Below are 18733 nucleotides of genomic sequence, written 5' to 3' on the forward strand. Positions count from 1 at the left end.
AAAAAAAAAAAAAAAGAGTCAATGCCCAATCTCTGAATCTTAGAATGTTTGGTTCTGGTTACTACTTGGATGGGAGCCTGCCTGGGAATAATACCAGGTGCTGTAAGCTTTTGGGTTTTCTTCCCTACTTATATATTGAACTGGAGATTAGAGTGGCTGATCTTTAAATAGCCCTCTCTGTGCAGCAGCCTTCGCTTACGGCTTGGATGGGAAACCGCCTGGGAATACCAGGTGTTGAAAGCTTTTTGGAAATTTTTCAAAATTTTTTACTTTTGGGAATTTTTTCACTAATTATATAATAATCGTGCAGAAAAAAAAAAAAAGAGTCAATGCCAGATCTCTGAATCTTAGAATGTTTGGTTCTGGTTACTACTTGGATGGGAGACTGCCTGAGAATAATACCAGGTGCTGTACGCTTTTGGGTTTTCTTCCCTACTTATATATTGAACTGTAGATTAGAGTGGCTGATCTTTAAATAGCCCTCTCTCATCAGCAGCCTTCGCTTACGGCCATACCTGGCTATGCCTGGTTAGTACTTGGATGGGAAACTGCCTGGGAATACCAAGTGCTGAAAGCTTTTTGGAAATTTTTCACAATTTTTAACTTTTTGGAATTTTTTCACTAATTATATAATAATCGTGCAAAAAAAAAAAAAAAAAAGAGTCAATGCCCGATCTCTGAATCTTAGCATGTTTGGTTCTGGTTACTACTTGGATGGGAGACTGCCTGGGAATAATACCAGGTGCTGTAAGCTTTTGGGTTTTCTTCCCTACTTATATATTGAACTGGAGATTAGAGTGGCTGATCTTTAAATAGCCCTCTCTTTGCAGCAGCTTTTGCTTACGGCCATACCAACCTGGCTATGCCCGATCTCGTCTGATCTCGGAAGCTAAGCAGGTTTGGGCTTGGTTAGTACTTGGATGGGAGACCGCCTGGGAATACCAGGTGCTGTAAGCTTTTTGGAAAATTCTCATTAGTTATGTAATAATCTTGAAAAAAAAAAAGAGTCAATTGCCGATCTCTGAATCTTAGAATGTTTGGTTCTGGTTACTACTTGGATGGGAGACTGCCTGGGAATAATACCAGGTGCTGTAAGCTTTTGGGTTTTCTTCCCTACTTATATATTGAACTGGAGATTGGAGTGGCTGATCTTTAAATAGCCCTCTCTCTGCAGCAGCCTTCGCTTACGGCCATACCTGGCTATGCCTGGTTAGTACTTGGATGGGAAACCGCTTGGGAATACCAGGTGCTGAAAGCTTTTTGGAAATTTTTCACAATTTTTTACTTTTTGGAATTTTTTCACTAATTATATAATAATCGTGCAAAAAAAGAAAAAAAGAAAAAAAAAGAGTCAATGCCAGATCTCTGAATCTTAGCATGTTTGGTTCTGGTTACTACTTGGATGGGAGACTGCCTGAGAATAATACCAGGTGCTGTAAGCTTTTGGGTTTTCTTCCCTACCTATATATTGAACTGGAGATTAGAGTGGCTGATCTTTAAATATCCCTCTCTTTGCAGCAGCTTTCGCTTACGGCCATACCAACCTGGCTATGCCCGATCTCGTCTGATCTCGGAAGCTAAGCAGGTTTAGGCTTGGTTAGTACTTGGATGGGAGACCGCCTGGGAATACCAGGTGCTGTAAGCTTTTTGGAAAATTTTCATTACTTATGTAATAATCTTGAAAAAAAAAAAAAAAAAAAAAGAGTCAATGCCCAATCTCTGAATCTTAGAATGTTTGGTTCTGGTTACTACTTGGATGGGAGACTGCCTGAGAATAATACCAGGTGCTGTAAGCTTTTGGGTTTTCTTCCCTACTTATATATTGAACTGGAGATTAGAGTGGCTGATCTTTAAATAGCCCTCTCTCTGCAGCAGCCTTCGCTTACGGCCATACCTGGCTATTCCTGGTTAGTACTTGGATGGGAAACCGCCTGGGAAAACCAGGTGCTGAAAGCTTTTTGGAAATTTTTCACAATTTTTAACTTTTTGGAATTTTTTCACTAATTATATAATAATCGTGCAAAAAAAAAAAAAAAAAAGAGTCAATGCCCGATCTCTGAATCTTAGCATGTTTGGTTCTGGTTACTACTTGGATGGGAGACTGCCTGGGAATAATACCAGGTGCTGTAAGCTTTTGGGTTTTCTTCCCTACTTATATATTGAACTGGAGATTAGAGTGGCTGATCTTTAAATAGCCCTCTCTCTGCAGCAGCCTTCGCTTACGGCCATACCTGGCTATGCCTGGTTAGTACTTGGATGGGAAACCGCTTGGGAATACCAGGTGCTGAAAGCTTTTTGGAAATTTTTCACAATTTTTTACTTTTTGGAATTTTTCCACTAATTATATAATAATCGTGCAAAAAAAAAAGAGTCAATGCCCTATGTCTGAATCTTAGCATGTTTGGTTCTGGTTACTACTTGGATGGGAGACCGCCTGGGATTGCCAGGTGCTGTAAGCTTTTGGGTTTTCGTCCCTACTTATATAATGTACTGGATATTACAGTGGCTGATCTTTAATTAGCCCTCTCTTTGCAGCAGCTTTCGCTTACGGCCATTCCAACCTGGCTATGCCCGATCTCGTCTGATCTCGGAAGCTAAGCAGGTTTGGGCCTGGTTAGTACTTGGATGGGAGACCGCCTGGGAATACCACGTGCTGTAAGCTTTTGGGTTTTATTCCGAACTTATATAATGAACTGGAGATTAGAGTGTCTGATCTTTAAATAGCCCTCTCTTTGCAGCAGCTTTCGCTTACGGCCCTACCAACCTGGCTATGCCCGATCTCGTCTGATTTTGGAAGCTAAGCAGGTTTGGGCTTGGGTTAGTACTTGGATGGGAGACCGACTATGAATACCAGGTGCTGTAAGCTTTTTGGAAAATTTTCATTAGTTATGTAATAATCTTGAAAAAAAAAAAAAAGAGTCAATGCCCAATCTCTGAATCTTAGAATGTTTGGTTCTGGTTACTACTTGGATGGGAGACTGCCTGAGAATAATACCAGGTGCTGTAAGCTTTTGGGTTTTCTTCCCTACTTATATATTGAACTGGAGATTAGAGTGGCTGATCTTTAAATAGCCCTCTCTCTGCAGCAGCCTTCGCTTACGGCCATACCTGTCTATGCCTGGTTAGTACTTGGTTGGGAAACCGCCTGGGAATACCAGGTGCTGAAAGCTTTTTGGAATTTTTTCAAAATTTTTTACTTTTTGGAATTTTTTCACTAATTATATAATAATCGTGCAAAGAAAAAAAAAAAAAAGAGTCAATGCCCGATCTCTGAATCTTAGCATGTTTGGTTCTGGTTACTACTTGGATGGGAGACTGCCTGAGAATAATACCAGGTGCTGTAAGCTTTTGGGTTTTCTTCCCTACTTATATATTGAACTGGAGATTAGAGTGGCTGATCTTTAAATAGCCCTCTCTGTGCAGCAGCCTTCGCTTACGGCTTGGATGGAAAAACCGCCTGGGAATACCAGGTGCTGAAAGCTTTTTGGAAATTTTTCAAAATTTTTTACTTTTTGGAATTTTTTCACTAATTATATAATAATCGTGAAGAAAAAAAAAAAAAAAAAAAAGAGTCAATGCCAGATCTCTGAATCTTAGAATGTTTGGTTCTGGTTACTACTTGGATGGGAGACTGCCTGGGAATAATACCAGGTGCTGTAAGCTTTTGGGTTTTCTTCCCTACCTATATATTGAACTTGAGATTAGAGTGGCTGATCTTTAAATAGCCCTCTCTCTGCAGCAGCCTTCGCTTACGGCCATACCTGGCTATGCCTGGTTAGTACTTGGATGGGAAACCGCCTGGGAATACTAGGTGCTGAAAGCTTTTTGGAAATTTTTCACAATTTTTTACTTTTTGGAATTTTTTAACTGATTATATAACAATCGTGCAAAAAAAAAAAAAAAACAAACAAAAAAAAAAAGAGTCAATGCCCGATGTCTGAATCTTAGCATGTTTGTTCTGGTTACTACTTGGATGGGAGACCGCCTGGGATTGCCAGGTGCTGTTAGCTTTTGGGTTTTCGTCCCTACTTATATAATGTACTGGAGATTACAGTGGCTGATCTTTAAATAGCCCTCTCTTTGCAGCAGCTTTCGCTTACGGCCATACCAACCTGGCTATGCCCGATCTTTTCTGATCTCGGAAGCTAAGCAGGTTTGGGCCTGGTTAGTACTTGGATGGGAGACCGCCTGGGAATACCAGGTGCTGTAAGCTTTTGGGTTTTATTCCGAACTTATATAATGAACTGGAGATTAGAGTGTCTGATCTTTAAATAGCCCTCTCTTTGCAGCAGCTTTAGCTTACGGCCATACCAACCTGGCGGCGCTAGTGAGTTGTACAGGAAGTGAGTTGGCAGTTTGAGCAGTTGGTGATAGACGCTCACCTATTTTGATTTGGTTTTTGTTCATTATTTTTTGGGAAAAGCTTTATTTTGTTGTTTTTGTTTTGACTTTTTTCTCCTCCCAGCAGCTCACGCTGTTTGGGGGGGGAGTTTTTTTTTGGCTTTAATTTTCAAAATGGACAGATTACCGGCAACGACCACAGCAATGGCACGAGAAACACGGAGTGGAAATGAAGTCGATCTTGAACAAAGACACAGAGATGGACATGAAAAAGAAACAAAGAAGGAAACCTGGAAAAGAGTTTACAAAAAGGAAGCAACAGTAACAGTTGATTTAATGGATTTGGATGATGTGAGAGCAGTGGATATTATAATGTCAGTGACAGAAAAAGTTGGAGAAGGGAAAATCTTGGCGGTTCGACCGAAACAAACCAGATGTTATGAGGTGACTTTGGAGACCGAGGAGGACATCGAGGAGCTGATGAATGGAGTAATAATCAAAGGAAAAACCTGTGAGGTAACAAGACTTCAAAACAGAGATTTTGTTGTTTCTTTTATGCATCTCCCTGTTTACATGGATGACGAGGAAATTTTAAAGAAATTGGAGGGATGGGGAGTTCTCCCCATCTCTAAAATAAAGAGAAGGTTTTATCCTGGCACAAATATTGAAGACGGAACAAGATTTGTAAAAACAAGATTCCCCAGAGAAGTGATCTCACTCCCGTATAGCACCAAGTTTGTCACAGCAGAAGGACCACAGCACTTTCGGGTCATGCATAGCCAGCAGGTAAAGACATGCAGGTTGTGCATGAGCCATGGTGAAAGACTGTCCGGAGTTTAGATGTTACAAATGCAATGAGAGGGGACACATGGCGAGGGACTGCAGGGTGGTAAAATGCCCGGATTGCAAGGAGGTGCTAAGCAAGTGTGAATGCTGGATGGAAAACGAGGAAGAAGATGAAGAAGGTGTGAGTGGGCAGATGCATGACAGTGAAAAGGAGCAAGAGGAAGGAACAACAACAACACAGACTAATGAAACCAACGAAAATAAGGACAAAGGAGAACAGAGAGAAGAAAGTTACATACAGGAAGAACAATCACAACAAGGGGGTGAAGCGGAGATGCAAACTGCAGAGACCCCTTGAAATACTTTTGGACAAAATAGAACATCAAAGGATCGAAAATGAAGAACAGACTGTTGAAATGGGCAGTGAAGAGGAAAAGGAGGACAAAGCTGGGATACAAATGAAAAGAAGAAGATCGATCAAGGTAAAACCAAGTTTGGCGGGGTAAGGAAAAAAGTAGTTAAAGAGGACTTGTTGAAAAATGTAAACCGATTTGAACTGTTAAAGGATATGGGGGAGATCGAATGAAAAACAATGGTTTTTATGAATACTTTTTTCTGTCTTATGCTCATAAAGTTGGTAACTTTTAATGCAAGAGGACTTCAAGATGTTAGAAAGTTTGATAAAGTAAAAGAAATGTGTAAAAAGAAGACATAATAATGCTACAAGAAACAAATTGGACAGATAGGTCTATAATTGAAATGAGGAAAAGGTGGAATGGTGAAATTCTGTATAATAATGGTGATGAAAGAAATGGTAGAGGTGTGGCAATTTTAATAAGGGAAAACAGTGGTGTAAGCTGTAAAGAAATATACAAAGATGAAATAGGGAAATGTTTGATAGTGGAAATGAGTTACGAAGAGAAGAACATACTACTGGTCAACATACATGCACCAACGAAAAAAAGAAGAAAAGAGATCATTTTTTAACACTATCAAGACAATTGTGAGGAATTATAAATATATAATTATGATGAGGGTATTTTAATACAGTTTTTAGCAGACAAGATATAGCGGAGGGTATGAGTTTCAAAAGTGATACGGGAAGGAAAGAGTTAAGATCACTAATGGAGGAAAACTATATGATGGATGTATGGAGGGAAAGGAATGAAAGCAAAAGAGAATACTCGAGAAGACAAATAGTAGGCAATTTCATTTATCAAACAAGAATAGATATGGTTTTATGTACAAGGAATTCAGAATGTTTTATAGAGAAGTTAAGGTATGAAGAAATGAGTTTAAGTGATCATAAGCCTTTTTTTGTACATTTAGATTGGGATGTTGGGAAAAGAGGGCCAGGCGTATGGGTTTTAAATACAGACATTTTAAAGGATGAGGATTATGTGGCAACAATAAAAGATACAATAAAAAAAGAAAAAGAGAATGAAATGTATTTAGAGGACAAAAGGATCTGGTGGGAGAACTTGAAATTTTTAGTGAAAAAAAATCACTATTAGTTATTGTGTGTTAAAACAGAAATGCAAAAAGAATAAAGAAAAAGAAATAAGAGAAAGACTGGAGAAGCAAGTAAATGAGGAAACAGAAGATATTCAAAAAATAAAAGAAATACAAGAAGAGCTGAAAGAGATGGAAGAGAATAGATATAAGGGGGCAATGTTGAGGTGTAAAGCTAAATATCTGGTAGAAGGAGAAAAATGTACAAAGTTTTTTTTTGATCTTGAAAAAAGAAAAGGAAGATTTGAAACTATAAAAGAAATACGAAAAGAAAATGGTGAAACGGTACAAGAATGTGGGGAAATTTTAAAAGAGGTAAAAAACTATTTTGAAAAATTGTTTAGTACTGAAGGAGTAAAGGAAAGAGAAAAAAGGGAATTAATGGAATTAATAAAAATTAAAGTGAGTAAAGAGGAGAAGGAAGAATGCGATCAGACAATAAGTAAAGAAGAAATAGAAAGTGCAATAAATGAATTGAACAAAAAGAAAAGCCCAGGCATTGATGGTTTAGGAAGCGAGTTTTACCAAACTTTTAAAGACCTTTTAGTAGATATTTTAAGAGATGTTTATGATGAGATTTTTGAAAAAGGAGGAATGATGTTAAGAATGGGAATGGGATTAATGAAGATAATATACAAGAAGAAGGGGGGAAAAAATGAATTAAAAAATTATAGACCTATCACAATGTTAAATACTGATTTAAAGATTTTAGCAAAACTTTTAGCGAATAGATTAAAACAGATAATGCCAAAGATAATAACAACAAATCAGGCATATGGAGTAAAAGGGAAAGACATTTCAGATGTACTAATGAGTATAAAAGACACGATAAGGTACATGAGAGATAAAAGGAAAGGAGGTTATATCATTAACTTAGATTTTGAAAAAGCTTTTGACAGGGTGGAACACGAATATTTATTTGATATTTTAACAATTTTTGGGTTTGGGGAGATTTTTATTAAATGGATTCGAATTTTATACAAGGGAGCAATGACAACAATAAAATGTAATGGGTTTTTAACAAAATGTTTTAGGATAACACGATCTATAAGACAAGGGTGTCCTTTATCAGCCCTGCTATATTCATTGGTGGCAGAACTGCTTGGACTAGCCATAAAACAAGAAAGGGGAATTAAAGGAATAGAGATTGAACAAACAGGAAAAGAGTAAAATTTTTCAATATGCTGATGACACTACCATTTTTGCTAGAGAAGAAGAAAGTGTCAAACAAGTAATGGAAATAGTACGGAGATTTTGCAAGGGGTCAGGAGGAAAAATAAATGAAGCAAAAACTGCATATATGAGATTTGGGCAGACGACAGACTTAGCAGAGAATTTTAAATTCAAGGAAGTAAAAGAAATGAAGATTTTAGGAATTTTAATGGGTAAAGATGAAGATAAAGTGAGAGAAATCATGTGGGAAGAAATAGTGGGAAGCATTGAAAGAAGACTGAACTTTTGGAAATTGAGGGCACTAAATTTAAAAGGGAAGGTCTTAATCTTGAATGTTTTAATGACTTCAAAATTGTGGTATTTTTTATATGTGACATCTATGCCGGTGTGGGTGGAAAGAGGGTTGAAAAGATGTTTTTTAGACTTTTTATGGGTCGGGAAACCAGCTAGAATTGCGTACAATACTTTAATAGGGATGAAGGGAAAAGGAGGTTTGGGTTTAATCGATGTGGAGCAAAGGAAGAATAGTCTGAGAGTCAAATCAGTCAAAAAGTATCTGGATGAGGGAAACAAAGCAGAATGGAAAACAACAATGGGGATTTTTTTAAACAAATGTGGGAATTTTAATCTGGGAGATAATGTGTTATGGATGAGAACAAAAGAATGAATAACAGAGGGGTTGCCAACGTTTTATAAAGAAGTTTTAAGGGCTTGGGGAATTTTTTTAAGTACTGTACAGTACAACGTACATGGAAGAGAAAACATCTTAAATCAGCCATTATTCCTGAACACCGGCATTTTAAACCAAGGGAAGGAAATATATTTTAAAGAATTGATGGAAGTTGGAATAATCAAAGTAAGAGATGTTTTATATGAATATAAAGAAGGCTTTTTACCAATGCAGTATATAGTAGATGTGATGGAGGAAGCAAAGGAAGAATTTAATAAACAAGAACTGAAAACTAAGTATGAAATTATACAAAATGCAATACCTAAAGAATGGATAGAAAAGGTTGAAACTATGGAAGGGGAGAAAGAAGAAAAGGATGTGTATGTAATACTGGGAGAGAAATTGTGGCTTTTAAAAGAATGTACAGTGAAAATGTTTTATGGTTTTTTCAGAGACATGATTTTTAAGAAACCTGTTGCAAACAAATTTTGGCAGAAGACATTTGAAGGCTTAAAAGAAGATATTTGGAAAAACATGAAAGGGGAGATAATTGAGGTCATATTGGAAAATTCTGAGTATTATATCAGACAAAGGGTGCTGTTTACTGATGTTATACTTAAAAAAATTGGGATGGAACAAAGTGCCATATGCAAAGTATGCAATGAGGAAGAGGAAGATTTTTTACATGTGTTTCTACACTGTAAGGCACTGAAGGATTTTAATGAAAAATGCAAAACTATAATTGTAAACCTGGGAGGGGAGCAAGATCGAGAGGATACAGAATTGAATAGGATCATTATGTTAGGGTTCGATGAGAAGGAAAGAAACAAAAAGGTGATCAATCTGTTTGCAATGTTAATGAAAAAAGTCATCTGAGAAAGAAGAGGGATCGCAAAACAAGAAGAAATTATGATGGATGTGTGGTGTTTGTTTAAAAGACGTTGGGAAAGGTAAATAGAATGTTTGTATTGTTATTTTAAACAGGAAAAAAAAAAAAGGAATTTGATAAAGTGTTTACTTCGGAGGTTTACTCAGTTTTGAAGGAGTTTGAAATAGCATTTCCAGGAACAGAATGATGTGTTAGAAAAATATCTATTTGATCATTTCTTCGTTTTTATTTTGTTTTAATTGGAATGTAAATTTCTTTTCTTAGAAGAAATGTAATGTATTGTATGTGTTTTCTAAGAAAATAATAAAAAAAAACAAAAAAAAACACCTGGCTATGCCCGATCTCGTCTGATCTCGGAAGCTAAGCAGGTTCGGGCTTGGTTAGTACTTGGATGGGAGACCGCTTGGGAATACCAGGTGCTGTAAGATTTTTGGAAAATCTTCACCGGTTATGTAATAATCTTGAAAAAAAAAAAAAAAAGAGTCAATGCCCGATCTCTGAATCTTAGCATGTTTGGTTCTGGTTACTACTTGGATGGGAGACCACCTGGGATTGCCAGGTGCTGTAAGCTTTTGGGTTTTCTTCCCTACTTATATATTGAACTGGAGATTAGAGTGTCTGATCTTTAAATAGCCCTCTCTTTACAGCAGCTTTCGCTTACGGCCATACCAACCTGGCTATGCCCGATCTCATCTGATCTCGGAAGCTAAGCAGGTTTGGGCTTGGTTAGTACTTGGATGGGAGACCGCCTGGGAATACCAGGTGCTGTAAGCTTTTTTGAAAATTTTCACTAGTTATGTAATAATCTTGAAAAAAAAAGAAGAAGAAAATTGAAAGAGCAATACAGCAGCTGAATAAACAGAAAAGTCCAGGAATAGATGGTTTGGGAAGTGAATTTTATATATGTTTTAAAGAGATTTTAACCAAGATTTTAAAGGAAGTTTTTAGTGAAATTTTTGAAAAAGAAGAAGTTAATGAAAGAATGGGGATGGGGATAACAAAACTGATATATAAAAGGAAAGGAGAAAAGGTATATTTAAAAAACTATAGGCCGATCACAATGCTTAACACAGATTTTAAGATTCTATCGAAGGTTTTAGCAAACAGGTTAAAGGAAGTAATGTCAAGTATAATCGAAACAAACCAAGCATACGGAGTAAAAGGAAGGGATATAGCGGATATAACAATGAGTATAAGAGACACAATATGGTATATGAAAGAACTAAATGAAGATGGTTACATAATTAGTCTAGATTTTAAAGCATTTGATCGGGTTGAACACGAGTATTTATTTGATGTTTTAAAGAAATTTGGTTTTGGGGGAGATTTTATCAAATGTATTGAGATTTTATATAAGGGCGCTTTAACGAGAATAAAGTGTAATGGGTTTTTAACAGAATGTTTTAAAATCACAAGATCGATAAGACAGGGTTGTCCGCTTTCGGCATTATTATATTCACTTGTATCGGAAACGTTAGGATTGGCCATAAAACAAAAAGAAGGAATAATTGGAATTGAAATTGAGGAAAATAAGGCTGAGGGAAAGGTTTTTCAATATGCTGATGACACAACGATAATAGTAAAAGGAAAGGAGAGCATCAAAGAAGTTATGAATGTTGTAGAGGAATATTGTAAAGGATCTGGGAGTAAAGTAAATGAAGAAAAGACGGTATATATGAGATTTGGTAAAGCAATGGTTTTAAAGGATAGTTTTAATTTTAAGGAAGTTGAAGAAATTAGGATTTTAGGAATTTTAATGGGTAAAAATGAGATGAAAGTAAGAGATGAAATGTGGGTGGAACTAGTAACAGGAATAGAGAGAAGGTTAAATTTTTGGAAATTAAGAACTTAACTTAAAAGGGAAGGTTTTAGTATTGAATGTTTTAATGGTGTCTAAGCTATGGAATGTTTTATATGTGTCGCATATGCCATTGTGGACAGAAAAGAGGTTGAAGAAATGTTTTCTTGACTTTTTATGGGAGGGGAAGCCAGCAAGAATAGCTTTTAATACGATTTTAGGGGCGGTAGAGAAGGGGGGGTTTAGGTTTAATAGATGTGGAACAGAGGAAAAATAGTTTGAGAGTGAAAGTAGTGAAGAAATACCTACAAGATGAGGACAAACCAGAGTGGAAAAAGACGATGAAATATTTTTTAAACAAATGTGGGGATCTTAACATGGGGGATGGAATTTTATGGATGAAAACGAAGAATTGGATGACAGAAAATTTACCAGAGTTTTATAGAGAAATTTTAAGTGCTTGGGGAAAATTTTTAGATAAAGTTGAGTTTGATCCACATGGGAGAGAACACATTTTAAATCAACCTCTGTTCTTAAACCAAAACATTTTAAAACAAGACAAAGGATTTTTTTAAAGAAATGGATGGAAGTGGGGATAACAAGAGTGAGAGATGTATTGTATGAATTTAAAGAAGTTTTTTATCGACACAATTTATTGTAGATGCAATGGAGGAGGCAAAAGAGGATTACAGTGAACAAGACATAAAAAATAAATATGAAATCATTAAAAGCGCAATACCCAAAGAGTGGATTAAAAGAATAGAATGTATGGAAGAAGAGCCAAAAGAGAAATGTATTTACGTGAAATTAGGGGAAAAACTGTATGATTTTAAGGAATGTACTCTGAAAATGATTTATTGTTCTTTTAGAGATGGTGTTTTTAAAGAGCCTATTGCAAATGGATACTGGATGCAGAAATTCAAAGATTTAAAAAAAGAGTATATATGGAGAAACATGACAGGGAAGTGTGTGGAAACTAAATTGGGATGTTTGGAGTATTTTATAAGGCATAAAGTGGTTTTTACTGAGATTATTTTAAATAAAATAGGAAGGGAAGAAAATGCTCTGTGTAAAATGTGCCAGGAAAAGGAAGAGGGGATTTTACATATGTTTTTATATTGTAGAGAACTGGAGGAATTTTTAAGAAAATGTAAATGTTTAATTAAATATGTGACTGAAGACTGGGATGAAAATGTAATGGAATGGAACAGAGTGGTGAAGTTTGGTTGGGAAAAAAAGTGTCAAAACAAAAATTGTATTAATCTGTGTGTAATGCTAATGAAAAGTGCAATATGGGAGAGAAGAACTGTGGCTAAAAAAAGAAATCATTGTGTTGGATGTTTGGACTGTGTTTAAAAGGAAAACCGAATTATATATTGAAAGGCTGTATGTGTATTTTAAAGGTGTAAATATGTTGGATTATTTTTATGATGTTTTTACCCCAAAAGTTTATTGTGTTTTAAATGATTCAATGTGGAAGCTGCCAGGAAGTGAAGGAGATTTTTAAATTATCTATGTAAAGGAAAGATGTGTAATGTAGAGATGTGTATAGAAGAAATGCTGTATTTTCTATTGCTTGTGTTTAATCTATTGTATTTTATTTGAAATTTCTTTAATAAAAAAAAAAAAAAAGGCTATACCAGATCTCGTCTGATCTCGGAAGCGAAGCAGGTTTGGGCCTGGTTAGTACTTGGATGGGAGACCGCCTGGGAATACCAGGTGCTGTAAGCTTTTGGGTTTTATTCCGAACTTATATAATGAACTGGAGATTAGAGTGTCTGATCTTTAAATAGCCCTCTCTTTGCAGCAGCTTTCGCTTACGGCCATACCAACCTGGCTATGCCCGATCTTTTCTGATCTCGGAAGCTAAGCAGGTTTGGGCCTGGTTAGTACTTGGATGGGAGACCGCCTGGGAATACCAGGTGCTTTAAGCTTTTGGGTTTTCTTCCGAACTTATATAACGAACTGGAAATTAGAGTGGCTGATCTTTAAATGGCCCTCTCTCTGCAACAGCCTTCGCTTACGGCCATACCTGGCTATGCCTGGTTAGTACTTGGATGGGAAACCGCCTGGGAATACCAGGTGCTGAAAGCTTTTTGGAAATTTTTCACAATTTTTTACTTTTTGGAATTTTTTCACTAATTATATAATAATCGTGCAAAAAAAAAAAAAAAAAAAAAAAGAAGGAGTCAATGCCCGATGTCTGAATCTTAGCATGTTTGGTTCTGGTTACTACTTGGATGGGAGACCACCTGGGATTGCCAGGTGCTGTAAGATTTTGGGTTTTCGTCCCTACTTATATAATGTACTGGAGATTACAGTGGCTGATCTTTAAATAGCCCTCTCTTTGCAGCAGCTTTCGCTTACGGCCATACCAACCTGGCTATACCCGATCTCGTCTGATCTCGGAAGCGAAGCAGGTTTGGGCCTGGTTAGTAATTGGATGGGAGACCGCCTGGGAATACCAGGTGCTGTAAGCTTTTGGGTTTTATTCCGAACTTATATAATGAACTGGAGATTAGAGTGTCTGATCTTTAAATAGCCCTCTCTTTGCAGCAGCTTTCGCTTACAGCCATACCAACCTGGCTATGCCCGATCTCGTCTGATCTCAGAAACTAAGCAGGTTTGGGCTTGGTTAGTACTTGAATGGGAGACCGCCTGGGAATACCAGGTGCTGTAAGCTTTTTGGAAAATTTTCACTAGTTATGTAATAATCTTGAAAAAAAATAAAAAAGAGTCAATGCTGGTCTCTGAATCTTAGAATGTTTGGTTCTGGTTACTACTTGGATGGGAGACTGCCTGAGAATAATACCAGGTGCTGTAAGCTTTTGGGTTTTCTTCCCTACTTATATAATGACCTGGAGATTAGAGTGGCTGATCTTTAAATAGCCCTCTCTCTGCAGCAGCCTTCGCTTACAGCCATACCTGGCTATGCCTGGTTAGTACTTGGATGGGAAACCGCCTGGGAATACCAGGTGCTGAAAGCTTTTTGGAAATTTTTCACAATTTTTTACTTTTTGGAATTTTTTCACTGATTATATAACAATCGTGCAAAAAAAAAAAAAAAATAGTCAATGCCCGATCTCTGAATCTTAGCATGTTTGGTTCTGGTTACTACTTGGATGGGAGACCGCCTGGGATTGCCAGGTGCTGTTAGCTTTTGGGTTTTCGTCCCTACTTATATAATGTACTGGAGATTACAGTGGCTGATCTTTAAATAACCCTCTCTTTGCAGCAGCTTTCGCTTACGGCCATACCAACCTGGCTATGCCCGATCTTTTCTGATCTCGGAAGCTAAGCAGGTTTGGGCCTGGTTAGTACTTGGATGGGAGACCTCCTGGGAATACCAGGTACTGTAAGCTTTTGGGTTTTATTCCGAACTTATATAATGAACTGGAGATTAGAGTGTCTGATCTTTAAATAGCCCTCTCTTTGCAGCAGCTTTCGCTTACGGCCATACCAACCTGAGGGCGCTAGAGAGCTACAGGAAGTGTTGGCTGCAGTTGGGAGAGGAAGGCTCTCCTCCATTTTGTGTATTTCTATTTGTGGTTGTTTTGTTTGTTTTGTGAATCTGTGATTGTTTTTTTGGCATTTTTTCTTTTTTGAAAACCATCTAACAGCAGCATATCGCTGTCTGGAGGGTGGTTGATCTTTTTTTTCTCCAAAATGGACGGACTTTATGGTAACGACTCGGAACTGGCTGGAGAGACTCGAATGGCAAATGACAATGGACTGGCAGGAGGAACACGCACGGCAAGCGACACTGGACTGGCTGGAGGAACACGCATGGCAATCGACACTGGACTGGCTGGAGGAACAAGCATGGCAAACGACACTGGACTGGCTGGAGGAACACGCATGTTAAACAACACTGGACTGGCTGGAGGAACAAGCATGGCAAACGACACTGGACTGGCTGGAGGAACACGCATGGTAAACAACACTGGACTGGCTGGAGGAACAAGCATGGCAAACGACACTGGACTGGCTGGAGGAACACGCACAGCAAACGACACTGGACTGGAGAAGCGACAAAGAGCTGGAAATGGAAAAGAGCAAGAAGCAAGGAAAAAATTTGGTGAAAGAAAATATTTAAAGGAGGCAACAGTGATCGTGAGTACAGAGAATGTGAGTGGTGTGAGAGGAGAGGATATAATTAAAGCAATCTCAGAAAAAATTGGAAGTGGAAAGGTGTTGGCTGTAAGACCCAGACAAGGCAAAGAATATGAACTGACATTGGAACAGGAAGAAATGTGTGACATTTTAATTAATGGTTTGACAATAAAGGGTGTCGACTGTGAAGTAAAAAAACTGCAAAATAAAGATTACGTTGTTTCCTTCATGCACCTGCCTGTCTACCTGGAGGATAAGGAAATTTTGGACATATCCCCCATATCTAAAATCAAAAGAAGGTGCTATCCGGGCACTGACATTGAAGACGGTACAAGATTTGTTAAGGTGAGGTTCCCCAAAGAAGTGGCATCACTCCCTTATAGCACAAAGATTGAAACAGCCGAGGGCCCGCAGTACTTTAGGGTGATGCACAGCCACCAGGTGAAGACTTGTAGGCTGTGCATGAGCCCAGAACATTTACTGAAGGAGTGCCCAGAATTCAAGTGCTATAAATGCTCGGAAAGGGGACATTTCGCACGAGACTGCAATGCTGTCAGGTGCCCGGATTGCCAAAAAAATTTAAATAAATGTGAATGCTGGATAGAGGGAGTGGTAGGTGGAAGGAAAGAACAGGTGGACAGACAGGTGCATGAAGGAAACAACGATGAAGAAGGACATTGTGATGAAAGACAAGAAGAGGATGAATTACAACCAAAGGAAACAGAGGAAGGAACAAACAACAGACAGGAAGGACAAGGAGAAGGAGAAGGAGAAAAAGAAAATGATGAACAAATAAGAGAAGAGGACACACAATTTAAACCGATGGACATAGCTTCAATTCATGGACAAAAAGGAAAAGAACAAGACAAAGAAACTGACAACGAAGGAGACATAAGTATGGAGGAGGATGAGGAGGAAAAGGTGGAGAGGGGACAAATACGAAGAAGATCGCTAAAGGTAAAGCCAAATATAGGAACTGCAAGGAAAAAAGTTAAATGTTTAAACAGGTTTGAGGTGTTAAAGGAAATGGAGGAGGAAGACTGAGAATGATGTGTTTTAGATATTTATTCTTTTTCTTTTTAATGGTTTTAAGTGTTGTGACTTTTAATGCAAGAGGACTCTTGAACTTAAAGTAATTTGAATATGTAAAAGAAAAATGTAAAAGAGAAGACATTATTGTGCTACAAGAAACAAACTGGAGAGAAAATGTAATGAATGATTATAAAAAGAGATGGGAAGAAGGGATTTTATACAATAATGGAGATGGGAGGTTTGGGAGAGGTGTGGCTTTTTTAATGAAGGATGATGTTTTTAAAGCAAGTCAAATTTTATACAAAGATACGATGGGGAAATGTATGGTTGTTCAGATAAAACATGAAGGAAGGGAATTGATTTTAGTAAATATACATGCACCAACGGTTGAGAAGGAAAAGAAAGAGTTTTTTTATGTTTTAAGAAGTATTGTAAAGAAGTGTAAAGAAATAATAATGATGGGGGATTTTAATACGGTTTTTAGTAAACAAGACATGGCAGAAGGAATGGTTTTTAAAAATGACAAGGGGAGAAAAGAACTAAAAGCATTAATGGCAGAAAATAATATGATAGATGTGTGGAGAGAAAGGAATGAAAAGAAAAAGGAGTTTTCAAGAAGGCAAATAGTGGGGCAGTTTGTGTACGAAACAAGAATTTACTTTATTTTATGTACGAGAAATGTGGAGAATTTTATAGAAAAGATTAAGTATGAAGAAACAAGTTTTAGCGATCACAAGTTTTTCTTTTTTAAATTGGACTGGGATAAAGTGCAAAGAGGGTCAGGAATATGGGTTTTAAATACAAAAATGTTAGAAAATGAAGACTATGTTTTAAAGGTTAAAGAAATTATAGAAAAAGAAAAGGAAAATGAAATGTATGAAGACGATAAGAGAATATGGTGGGAGAATGTAAAGTTTTTAATAAAAAAATGCTCAATTAAGTATTGCAGTATAGTACAGAAATGCAAAAGATACAAAGAAAAAGAAATAAAGGAAAGTTTGGAAGTGGAATTGAATAAAGAAAATAAAGATATACAAAAGATAAGGGAAATGGAGGAAAAACTTAAAGAAATAGAGGAAATAGAATATGAGGGGGCGAGGTTAAGAAGCAAAGCTGGAAAGCTTTTTTTTGATTTGGAAAAAAGAGAAGGAAAGCTGAAATAATAAAACAGATAAGAGGGAAAAATGGGGAAGTTGTAGAAGGGAATGAAGAGATTTTAGAAGAAATAAAGAATTTTTATGAAGATATTTTTAGTGCAAGGGGTGTAGAAGAAAACAAAAAAAGGGAACTGTTGAATCAGATAAAAGTAAAAATTAGGAAGATAAAATAGAATGCGATCAAAAAATTGGAGAAGAAGAGATTGAAAGAGCAATACAGCAGCTGAATAAAAATAAAAGTCCAGGAATAGATGGTTTGGGAAGTGAAGTTTATATATGTTTTAAAGAGATTTTAACAAAGATTTTAAAGGAAGTTTTTAGTGAAGTTTTTGAAAAAGAAGAAGTTAATGAAAGAATGGGGATGGGTATAACAAAATTGATATATAAAAGGAAAGGAGAAAAAGTAGATTTAAAAAACTATAGGCCGATTACGATGCTTAACACAGATTTTAAGATTTTAGCAAAGGTTTTAGCAAACAGGTTAAAGGAAGTAATGCCAAGTATAATTCAAACAAACCAAGCATATGGAGTAAAGGGAAGAGATATAGCGGACATAACAATGAGCATAAGAGACACAATATGGTACATGAAAGAAAAAAATGAAGATGGTTACGTAATTAGTTTAGATTTTGAAAAAGCATTTGATCGGGTTGAACACAGGTATTTATTGGATGTTTTAAAGGAATTTGGTTTTGGGGGAAATTTTATCAAATGGATTGAGATTTTATGTAAGGGCGCTTTAACGAGAATAAAATGTAATGGGTTTTTAACAGAATGTTTTAAAATCACAAGATCGATAAGACAGGGTTGTCCGCTTTCAGCGTTATTATATTCACTTGTATCGGAACCGTTAGGATTGGCCATAAAACAAAAAGAAGGAATAACTGGAATTGAAATTGAGGAAAATAATGCTGAGGGAAAGGTTTTTCAATATGCTGATGACACAACGTTAGTAGTTAAAGGAAAGGAGAGCATCAAGGAAGTTATGAAGGTTGTAGAAGAATATTGTAAAGGATCTGGGAGTAAAGTAAATGAAGAAAAGACTGTATATATGAGATTTGGTAAAGCAATGGTTTTAAAGGATTGTTTTAATTTTAAGGAAGTGGAAGAAATTAGGATTTTAGGAATTTTAATGGGTAAAAATGAGAGGAAAGTATGTGATGAAATGTGGGAGGAACTAGTAACAGGGATAGAGAGAAGGTTAAATTTTTGGAAATTAAGAACATTAAACTTGAAAGGGAAGGTTTTAGTATTGAATGTTT

General features: G+C 36.7%; 9 non-coding genes and 1 pseudogene across 9 annotated transcripts; all 10 read left to right on the forward strand.

Moving 5' to 3' along the window:
* Positions 1–838: 838 nt before the first annotated feature.
* On the forward strand, positions 839–957 carry LOC132137764 (5S ribosomal RNA). Its single transcript, XR_009432087.1, has one exon. It is a non-coding gene; the product is annotated as a 5S ribosomal RNA (ribosomal RNA).
* Positions 958–1526: 569 nt separating this feature from the next.
* Positions 1527–1645, forward strand: LOC132138503 (5S ribosomal RNA). The gene has a single exon (XR_009432792.1). It is a non-coding gene; the product is annotated as a 5S ribosomal RNA (ribosomal RNA).
* An 898-nt stretch (positions 1646–2543) lies between these two features.
* Positions 2544–2662, forward strand: LOC132138603 (5S ribosomal RNA). Its single transcript, XR_009432889.1, has one exon. It is a non-coding gene; the product is annotated as a 5S ribosomal RNA (ribosomal RNA).
* Positions 2663–2746: 84 nt separating this feature from the next.
* On the forward strand, positions 2747–2866 carry LOC132139030 (5S ribosomal RNA; annotated as a pseudogene).
* Positions 2867–4094: 1228 nt separating this feature from the next.
* LOC132138376 (5S ribosomal RNA) lies at positions 4095–4213 on the forward strand. The gene has a single exon (XR_009432671.1). It is a non-coding gene; the product is annotated as a 5S ribosomal RNA (ribosomal RNA).
* Positions 4214–10026: 5813 nt separating this feature from the next.
* On the forward strand, positions 10027–10145 carry LOC132137692 (5S ribosomal RNA). The gene has a single exon (XR_009432019.1). It is a non-coding gene; the product is annotated as a 5S ribosomal RNA (ribosomal RNA).
* Positions 10146–12984: 2839 nt separating this feature from the next.
* On the forward strand, positions 12985–13103 carry LOC132138782 (5S ribosomal RNA). The gene has a single exon (XR_009433062.1). It is a non-coding gene; the product is annotated as a 5S ribosomal RNA (ribosomal RNA).
* Positions 13104–13530: 427 nt separating this feature from the next.
* On the forward strand, positions 13531–13649 carry LOC132138354 (5S ribosomal RNA). The gene has a single exon (XR_009432650.1). It is a non-coding gene; the product is annotated as a 5S ribosomal RNA (ribosomal RNA).
* Positions 13650–13733: 84 nt separating this feature from the next.
* On the forward strand, positions 13734–13852 carry LOC132138624 (5S ribosomal RNA). Its single transcript, XR_009432910.1, has one exon. It is a non-coding gene; the product is annotated as a 5S ribosomal RNA (ribosomal RNA).
* A 560-nt stretch (positions 13853–14412) lies between these two features.
* Positions 14413–14531, forward strand: LOC132138583 (5S ribosomal RNA). Its single transcript, XR_009432869.1, has one exon. It is a non-coding gene; the product is annotated as a 5S ribosomal RNA (ribosomal RNA).
* Positions 14532–18733: the final 4202 nt, after the last annotated feature.

This window comes from Carassius carassius, unplaced genomic scaffold (assembly GCF_963082965.1).
Source record: "Carassius carassius unplaced genomic scaffold, fCarCar2.1 SCAFFOLD_57, whole genome shotgun sequence".
NCBI lineage: Eukaryota > Metazoa > Chordata > Actinopteri > Cypriniformes > Cyprinidae > Carassius > Carassius carassius.